This window comes from Vombatus ursinus, unplaced genomic scaffold (genome assembly GCF_900497805.2).
Source record: "Vombatus ursinus unplaced genomic scaffold, bare-nosed wombat genome assembly UNPS02014821.1, whole genome shotgun sequence".
Classification (NCBI taxonomy): domain Eukaryota; kingdom Metazoa; phylum Chordata; class Mammalia; order Diprotodontia; family Vombatidae; genus Vombatus; species Vombatus ursinus.
In genome coordinates this window covers 23,667,496-23,676,822 of record NW_020954599.1, presented here as the reverse complement: position 1 = coordinate 23,676,822, position 9,327 = coordinate 23,667,496, and the positions used below count along the sequence as shown (strand labels likewise).

General features: G+C 34.8%; 1 pseudogene; it reads left to right on the top strand.

Annotated features, from left to right (window-relative positions):
• Nucleotides 1-8,282: 8,282 nt before the first annotated feature.
• Nucleotides 8,283-8,624, top strand: LOC114024337 (annotated as a pseudogene).
• The last annotated feature ends 703 nt before the right edge of the window (nt 8,625-9,327 follow it).

The following is a 9,327-nucleotide window of genomic DNA, read 5'->3' as shown; positions in this document are numbered from 1 at the left end:
ACATATATCATGTGTTGGGTGATGCCGTATGACCATCTTTGTATATGGCTAAGGTGCGGTAGAAGAGTGGCTTAAGGGAAGTGAGTACGTCAAAGAACTGAGTTGTTGAGGGTAATTGGGGGAAAATACCCTAGTATGAGGATAGAAGTTGGGAAAAAGAGGAAAATAATCATGTCAGGTATCAAACTCCTTGAGGAAGGAAGAGGAATGATCTAGGGATCTGGAGATGGGTACCTGGTTTTTGATTGGTTGCTGTTGTTCATTTGTTCAGTCATGTCCAACTGATCATGACCCCATGACCCCATTATGGTCCCATGGACCATAATGTGCCAGGTACTTCTATCTTGCACTTTCTCTCTGATAGTATGAACCTCAAAGGAAGAGAGGTTACTTTGCAATGGAGAAAGGTAAAGAATGTAAGTAAAAATGGGGGGCAAGAAGAATTCCAACTCCTCAACCTTGATCAGTGATCTGAGAAGAATGAGAGAAGGTACAACCATTATTGGAAAGAGTGGCCAGGGAGGCTATGTCACCAGGGGCATGCCAGTTTTTGGCGAGATCTAGTTGATGGGTATAAGGGACAATAAACAGCAAATACATTAATTAATTAATATATACATTGATTGATAGATAACATGTTTGCTATTCTGGATGCCTAGAACTACAGTAGTGTGATAAATAAAAATAATAAATTCAGATTTGCAAGAAGTTTTTGAAGAAAAAGTTTGGTGTTCACAAGTTTAGGTAGCTAGGTGGTACATTGGATAGAGTGATGAACTTGGAGTCAAGAAAATAAGAGTTCAAATCCTACCTCAGAAACTTACTAGCAGTACCACCTTCAGCAAATCACTTAGACTCTCTCTGCCTCTATTCCTCAACCGTAAAATGTGGATAATAATAATACCTACTTCCACTAGTTGTAAGAATCATATGAAATTTTTAAGTACTTAGCACAGTGTCTGGCACATAGTAGGTGAAAGCAGTGAAGAAAAAAAAAAGAAAAGAAAGATCTAAATCTTGGCCAAAGAAGACATCACCTACTGTCCAACCTGCTGGGGATAAGACTTCCATACTTACCAGGAAGGAATTAATCTAAGATGAACAAAAACTATATAATGCTTTGTTTATACTCTCACTTCCTCTGGACACAGGGTTTTTCAGGTTAAACAAATCCTGTTAAAGATAGTTAAATGACAAAGTAGAAAGAACACTTGTACTTGAATGAGGAAGACCTGAGTTCGAATCCTGCATCAGTTAAGTATGTGATTCTGAACAAGGCACTTAACCTCTGTCTGCCTCAGTTTTCTCAATTGTATAATGCTCATAAGAGCACCTAACTCAAGAGTTGTGAGGAATCAAGAGATAACACATGAAAAGTGCTTTACAAACCTTAAAGTTATATATATATATATATATATATATATATATATGATAGCTATTATTAATTAAACACTATCTTAGTCTCACTTTCTTTATCTGAAAATTGAGGAGGTTGAACAAAACTACTTCTGACATCCCCTGTAGCTTTGAAACTATAAGAACCACAGTTGGAAAAAAAATCAATACTGAAAAATGTTTCAAACCATTCCCTAAAAGAATCACAGATTTTAATAGAAAATTAGCTGAAAAAAAATGGAAACCAAACTAATGATTTTAATGAAACCAACTTCTTTGTTATTTAAAATATCATTTCTTCTCAGCATTTCGTACAGTGATTTCCCATTTATATTCTTATAGCAGCTTTCCTTCCACTACTTCAAAGGATTTTACAAAGTTTAGTCATCATCCAGTAATCTCACAGCTTCCCTGGGGAATAAAAAAAAGATAATGTTAACTCACCTGGTTCAACCTTTTCTGAATGCCTTCCAAGCATTTTTTTCTTTGTTTGTTCGTCTTTGTTTTTTTGCTAGGTCTAGGATGGCAGCAGCAACCTGGTAATTAGGAGTCAAAGGTAAGTTTTAGAGAGTTGGGATAAAAGGTAGAATGGGAGGCAGAGGTAAGAGAGGCAAAGACACAGGAAGAGGGGGAGAGAGAAAAGAAAGAAAGGGAGAGAAAGAGAGATTTCATTATAGTGAAATTGTTCAAAGTTTTCAGTACTTTCCGGGAAGATTCTTATTCATTCTCTACATTCCCAAAATAAGGGGATAACAATGAACAAGCTTTCAAATTGAATATCCATTTCAAAACTATCTTATTTTCCCAAAATTTGTGGATTATTTTGTGATCACATAGTATAGTCTTACCACACCATACAATAAATTGATAGTACCTAAAGTTTGCAACTTAAGAGGTTCAAGGATGTAAGTTAAGTCAAATGACAGATACATATTTTCACAGATAGACTTTACCCATCTCAGTGATTTTCAAATTTAAACAACAGCACTCCTCACTTTTGACTCAACAGTTATCATGTGCTTAGCACATTTCACAAATAATCTATAGAAATAGTGTTCTTATCTCATAGTTCATTCAAATAAAAATTTAAAATTATAAAGAAATAATCTACAATAAAAGAATAAAGATTTTTATATATCAGTACATCCTTTGTAATGTTCATATTTACTTATCTATGTTTATAAATATCTATATCTTTAAAAATGAAATTTTAAATATTCTATACATGAGGCAAATGATTAAAAGTTTTAATTTTTCTCCACTTAACTTGTAGAACAGGGTTTTGCTGTGGTTAACAAACAAACATGCTAACAATATTTGTAAACTTATTGTCCAAAACATCAGGTTTTTAGTAAATTTAGTATTTTTATTATTCTGTATAATATTGTGAATTTAAGGAATTTTGTTGATTAATTTAAAATACTGTTTTAAAAAAATATGAAATTCACAAGTTTCAAGGGAAAATTTTTACTATGAAATTAATTTGGTTTATTTGTATTTTTATCACTAAGAGAAATGGTAATTTCTTTTTTTTTAACTCAGGAACATTTTAAAGTACCTTATTATAACAAAGTAAGAATTTTAAACCCTAATATGGAAGTAAACAAAGTGTTCTACCCTTTTGGCAAAGACAGTTATCAAAGGTGTAGCTGAGCCCACCCCTCAAAGGAAACAGTACAAAAAGATTAAATAAGTGCCTGCTGAAATAATGATCAATAATCGTGGAGCCAAGATGGCAGAGAAAAGGCAGCAAGAGTCCTGAGCTCTCCCCACAACCCCTCTGAACACCTTCAAAAAATGTCAGAAAGCAATTCCTGGAGCAGCAGGAACCACAAAAGAACAGGTTGAAATAATTTTGCCAGGAAAGACAACTTAGAAGGTCAGCAAGAAAGGTCTATCACAAATGGATGAGAGTGTAGCATAGTCTAGGACTTCTTGAAGTTTTTCCATTCACAACCCTTTCTGTTCACTAGTTTTTTCTTTTTTTTACAGGACCCCTGGAATATAGGTATATAAAATAGGAATATAAATCAAACATTTACTGATGATAACTAATTAAAAACATTTTAAAACAATTATTTGGTGTACATATCATTTTACCATTTATTAAAGATGAAAGCAAATTTGCATACTAATGAGTTGGATATGTTTATTTATTTTTACATAAATAATTAAATCTTGCAGAATATTTGATACTGAGAGATGTAAAGCATCTTCAATGTTTTTCAGAATCGATTGATTTTTTATTTTATAATCATCAAAGCTGAGAATGTCACTTCACATAAATATGTGGTACCAAATGGTAGAAGTAAGTCTAGGGCCTTTTCAGAAATCATTGGAAATTCTGTCCTAATCCCAAGTCAAAATTCATTTAATAATTTTTTTTAAGAAACTCAAGTTTTAAACCTGTGTCACTTCATAACTTGGCAAATTCTTCTTGAGTTTTTAATGGCAAATGGCTTTTTTTTTATTTCAACTGATTATTGTTTATGAACCCAACTTATGTTTTTTTTGGTTTTTTTTAGAATCAAAATTTGAAGGAAAGTGTTTCAGAAACTGTCTACAGGCACTTCAGATGATCAATTATAACTCTAACAACTAAATCTTTTTTTTTCTTCTTCAGCAATTGGGTTTAAGTGACTTGCCCAGGGTCACACAGCTATCTTACAATTAAATCTTTGGGAAGATTATTTTCAATTATAAAATCATCTGTAGCTGTAAACATTTCTAAAGAAATATTTTTATCCTAATCTTCCATATATTAACATTTTAGTAAAAATTTCAATTTTATCTTTTAACATAAATGTGTTACATTTTTTCTTCAAGTGACATATTTAAATCATTTTTTAAATATCTGAAAAAGAACACTAGTTTGAAATCTGTAAGTAAAAAAAAGTTAACAAAATCTGATTTCTGCTCAATGAAAAACAAAACAACTTCATCTTTCAATTTCAATAATGTGTTTAAATTTCACCCTCTTAAAAGCCACATGATTAACCATATTTTCTTTTTTGTGTCAATTTAACTGTGCTACAACCTGGTGGTTAAGACTCTGCCACATTGTCATTAACATTTTTGCCTCTTCTATCTAAATTTAGCAACCAAATATATTTTCTTTCTAAAATATAAATAAATACTGCTAATAATTTCTCAAATAAAATCTATCTTTAGTTTATGAAATTACAGTTTTTGCACATAATTTAAAAATTACTTTCACACTTAGATACACATACAGTGGTGAAAGTGGAGAAATATTAAAGGGCTTTTGTTGTTACTTGCTGCAATTAAACACTTATGTTTCTATAAAAGTAGGAGATAATAGCAATTTTTAAAATCAAACATTGTAACACAATACAATCCAAAGATATGCTAATTTGATACTAACATGCTGAGGAATGGTGACCAGAAAATATTTTTGAAAAGTCTTTATTTTCCCTAATTAAACTATTATGCTTCTGTAATAGCAGAAAACTTTGTGCAGTACAAACACTGCAATTCATAACATACAATAGCCTCAAATCTGAGCAAAGTTTTTTTTTTTTTCCTAGCAATGTTTGTTGGTGTTAAGTGGCGTGATTGCATGAGCACTGATTGGTGGACATTTTGTGTGTTCAGAACAAAGGCTGCAGTGAAGAAGTACAATGCAACATGGTCAAGCAGTGTCAAAAACACTTAAGATTTATTATGCATTTGATTTTGAATTAATTTTTTGTCATAGTGTGTTTAAAAATCTTTTACTATTTCCAAATTTTTGGTGATCCCCACATTCAGTTACACAACCCCATTAACAGTCATGACCCACAATTTGAGAAGCACTGGATGGTCTAGCAGAGGCTGGGTGAGCACAGATCCAGCCCTAGCAAACAAGGATTAGGCATTGGGAGGCACTGAATCAGTACCTATAGTACCTACTTCTGGAGCTCTCAGACCATAAACTGTAAGGGGGTCTAACATCCTGTCAGAAGGAAATTACAGGGTTTTTTTGGATAGCATTGAGACAAGATTCTGTTGCTTTGCCCATACTCAGATCCTGGTCACAGTCCTTCCTAGGTGGCAGTACCAGGGAGAGAAGGAATAATGGTGCTTGTGGCCATAGTAGATCAGGGACACTAGCCAGAGTCCAGGGCAGAAAAGAGTGCTTGTGGTCACTCACAGACCAGACCACAGGTCAGGTAGGTAAGAAACACCTCTTCTCCACTTTGGAAGAACTGAAAACTTACAGGTCTTTAGAAATATCTCTGAACATAGCTTCACAAAACCCCTAAAGTTTGGGACAGTACAACCTCCATCCTGGAAGCAGAATCTCACTTTAAAAAAAGAATGAAAAGTCAAGAAATAGACTGGTAAAATGATTAAATAACAGAAAAAATATTCTTATCATATACAGTTGCATGGTGACAGAGAAGATCAAAATGCTCACTAAAAAAAAAGACAACAAAATCAAAGCTCCTGCACCCAAATTCTTCCAGAAAAACATAGGGCATGGGAAAGCTCAAAAAAGATTTTGAAAATCAAGTAAGAGGGTAGAGGAAAAATTGGTAAGAGAAATAACAGTAAAGGAAGAAAATCATGAAAAAGAACAGTCAAAAACTTGGTGAAGGAGACACACACAAAAATACTGAAGAAAAAAATGCATTAAAAAAAATGATGCCAATGCTAAAACAGGTACAAAAAGCTGATGAGAACATGTCATAAAAAGCAGAATTGACCAAATGGAAAAGGGGTCCAAAAGCTAACTGAAGAAAATAATTCCTTAAAAATTAGAACTGACCAAATGGAAGCTAATGAAATTATGAAAAATCAAGAAACAATAAAACAAAAACAAAAGAATGGAAATAAAAGACAATGAACTATCTCATTGGAGAAATAACTGACCTAGAAAATAGATCCAGCAGAGATAATTTAAAAATTATTAGGCTATCTGAAAGCCATAATCAATAAAAGGGCCTACAAGTTGTCTTTCAAGAAATTACAAAGTAAAACTGCCATGATATTCTAGAACCAGAAAGTAAAATAGAAATGGAAATAATCCACCAATCATCTCCTGAAAGAGATCCCAAAATGAAACCTGCCAGGAATATTAAAGCAAAATACATCATTCTCAGGTTAAGGAGAAAATACTACAAGCAGCCAGAAAAAAAAATCAAATATCATAGAGCCACAATCAGGATAACACAACACTTAGCAACTTCTATATTAAAGTATCAGAGAGCTTGGGATATGATATTTCAATGGGCAGAAGAGCTAGGATTGAAACCAAGAATCACCTTCCAAGCCAAACAGAGTATAATACTTCAGGGGAAGAAATGGATATCCAATGAAATAGAGGGTTTTCTTCTTTTTTTTAGTGAGGCAATCGGGTTAAGTGACTTGCCCAAGGTCACACAGCTAGTACGTGTCAAGTGTTTGGTCTGAAGCTGGATTTGAACTCAGATCCTCCTGACTTCAGAGCTGGTGCTCTATCCACTGCACCACTTAGCTGCCCTGAAATAGAGGATTTTCAAGAATTCTCAGTGCAAAAATCAGAGCTGAACAAAAAAAAATGACTTTCAAATTCAAGACTCAGTGAGAAGAATAAAAAGGGTAAACAGGAAAGGAATATCATAAAGGACTTGACAAGGTTAAACTGCTTACATTTCTGCATGGGAAGATTACTTGTCATTCATAAGAACTTCTCATTATTAGGGCAGTTAGAAGAAGTATGTATAGACAGAAGTCACAAGTGTGAGGTGAATAAAAAGGGATGATATAAAAAAATAAAAATAAAGGGTGAAAGAGGAATGTTCTGGGAGAAAAGGGAAGTGAAAAGTAGAATAGGGTAAATTATTTCACATAAAACAGGTAAGAAAAAACTTTTACAATGGAGGAGAAGTTGGGTGAGTGAGTGAACCTTACTCTTATCAGAATTGGCTCAAAGAGGGAGTATCATCCATGCTCAACTGGGCATGGAAGTATATCTTACCAACGGAAAAGTAGGAGGGAAAGGGAATAATAGAAGATGGGGTTGTAGAATGGAGGGCAGATTAGGGGAGAGGTCATCAGAAACAAAACACTTTTGAAGAGGGACAGAGCAAAAGCAGAAAGTGAATAAAACAAATGGGGACAGCAGAATGGGATGGAGGGAAATATATTTAGCAATAGTAAATGTGAAAAAAAAATGAAACAATTTTCTCTGATAAAGGCTTCGTTTCTCAAACATACAGAGCTGAGTCAAATTTATAACAATAAAAGTCATTCTCAATTGATAAATGATCAAAAGTTATAGTTTTCAGATGAAGTAATCAGAGCTATTTATAGTCAAATGAAAGATACTTTTATTTTTTTAATTAATTTATTTATTTTTAGTTTTCAACATTTACTTCCACAAGATTTAGAGTTCCAAATTTTCTCCCCATCTTGTCCCTCCTCCCACCCCAAGATGGTATGCATTCTGGATACCCTTTCTCCTAATCTGCCTTCCCTTCTATCTTTCCCCCCCTTCTTTTGTCCCCTTCCCCTTCAAATTTCCTGTAGGGTAAGGTAGATTTCTATACCCCATTTCCTGTATATCTTACTTCCCTGTTGCATGTGAAAACAATTTTTTTTTTAACTTTTGTTTTTAAAACTTTGGGTTCCACATTTTCTCCCTTCCTCCCTCCTCACCCACCTTCATTAGCAAGACAAGCAGCTCAGAAGCTGTGTAGCCTCCTCCTTCCGGTCTCCTTCACTTCTTGGCTCCGCTGCCTCTGACGCCACCGTCTGCCGGTCTCTAATTTGCTTCCCCCTCCCGCTGCCTTCCCTCCTTTATTTATCTCCCCCTTTTTCACTCCCATAGCCTCCTGTCACAGGTCCTCCTGGGCTCTCCTCGCAGGCATTTTATTCCCTCACAGGACTCTCACTAATATCGCATGTCCTCTATCCAGAACCTCCAATCTTTCAACTCCTTTGTTGATGCAACTAAGAGTGACGACTTACTCCCAGCAGGGACTGGTGATTACATTCATATAAGAATCCAAAAACGAAATTGCAGAAAGACTCTGACTACTATTCAGGGGACTGCAAATGATTATGACAAAAATAAACTTATGAAAGCTTTCAAAAAGAAATTTGCTTGTAATGGTGCTGTGATTGAACATCCGGAATATGGTGAGATTATCCAGCTTCAAGGTGACCAGAGAAAGAACATTTGCCAGTTTCTCCTGGAGGATGACATTGTCAAAGAGGAGCAGCTTAAGGTTCATGGTTTCTAAAATGAGCAAAAACACATGGAGTATTTCTTGAACAGTTTTGTTCTCTAAGCCAAATTGGCTACCTTGTGAAATGAACCTCTGCAATAAACGGACTTTTCTTTCATTTAATCATTCAAAATTCCATTCACATTTGCGTGATTACAGAAAACATGTCTGCAGGCTAGTAACACATAAGAAAATTGCAGTAAAATGGTAACTAAGCCCTTTATTCAAACTAACACATTTCCAATGGGGGGGAAAAAGACAAGCAACTTGATATAGGTTATACATGTGTAGTCATGCAAAACACTTCCACAGTAGTCATGTTGTGAAAAAACTAGGTATATTTCCCTTAATCGTATCCCACCCCTCCCATTTATTCTATTCTCTTCTTGACCCTGTCACTCCTTAAAAGTGTTTGCTTCAGGGGTAGCTACGAGGCACAGTGGATAAAGCACCAGCCCTGAAGTCAGGAGGACCTGGGTTGAAATCCAACCTCAGACCAAACACTTGACACTTACTAGCTATGTGACCCTGGACAAGTCACTTAACCCTATTGCCTAGCCAAAAAAAAGTGTTTGCTTTTGATTACCCCCTCCCCCAATCTGCCCTGCCCTCTATTATTCTCCTGCTCTCTTGTCCCCTCTCCACCATTTTCCTGAAGGGTAAAATAGATTGCCATAACCAATTGAGTGTGTATGTTATTCTCTCTTAAACTAAATCT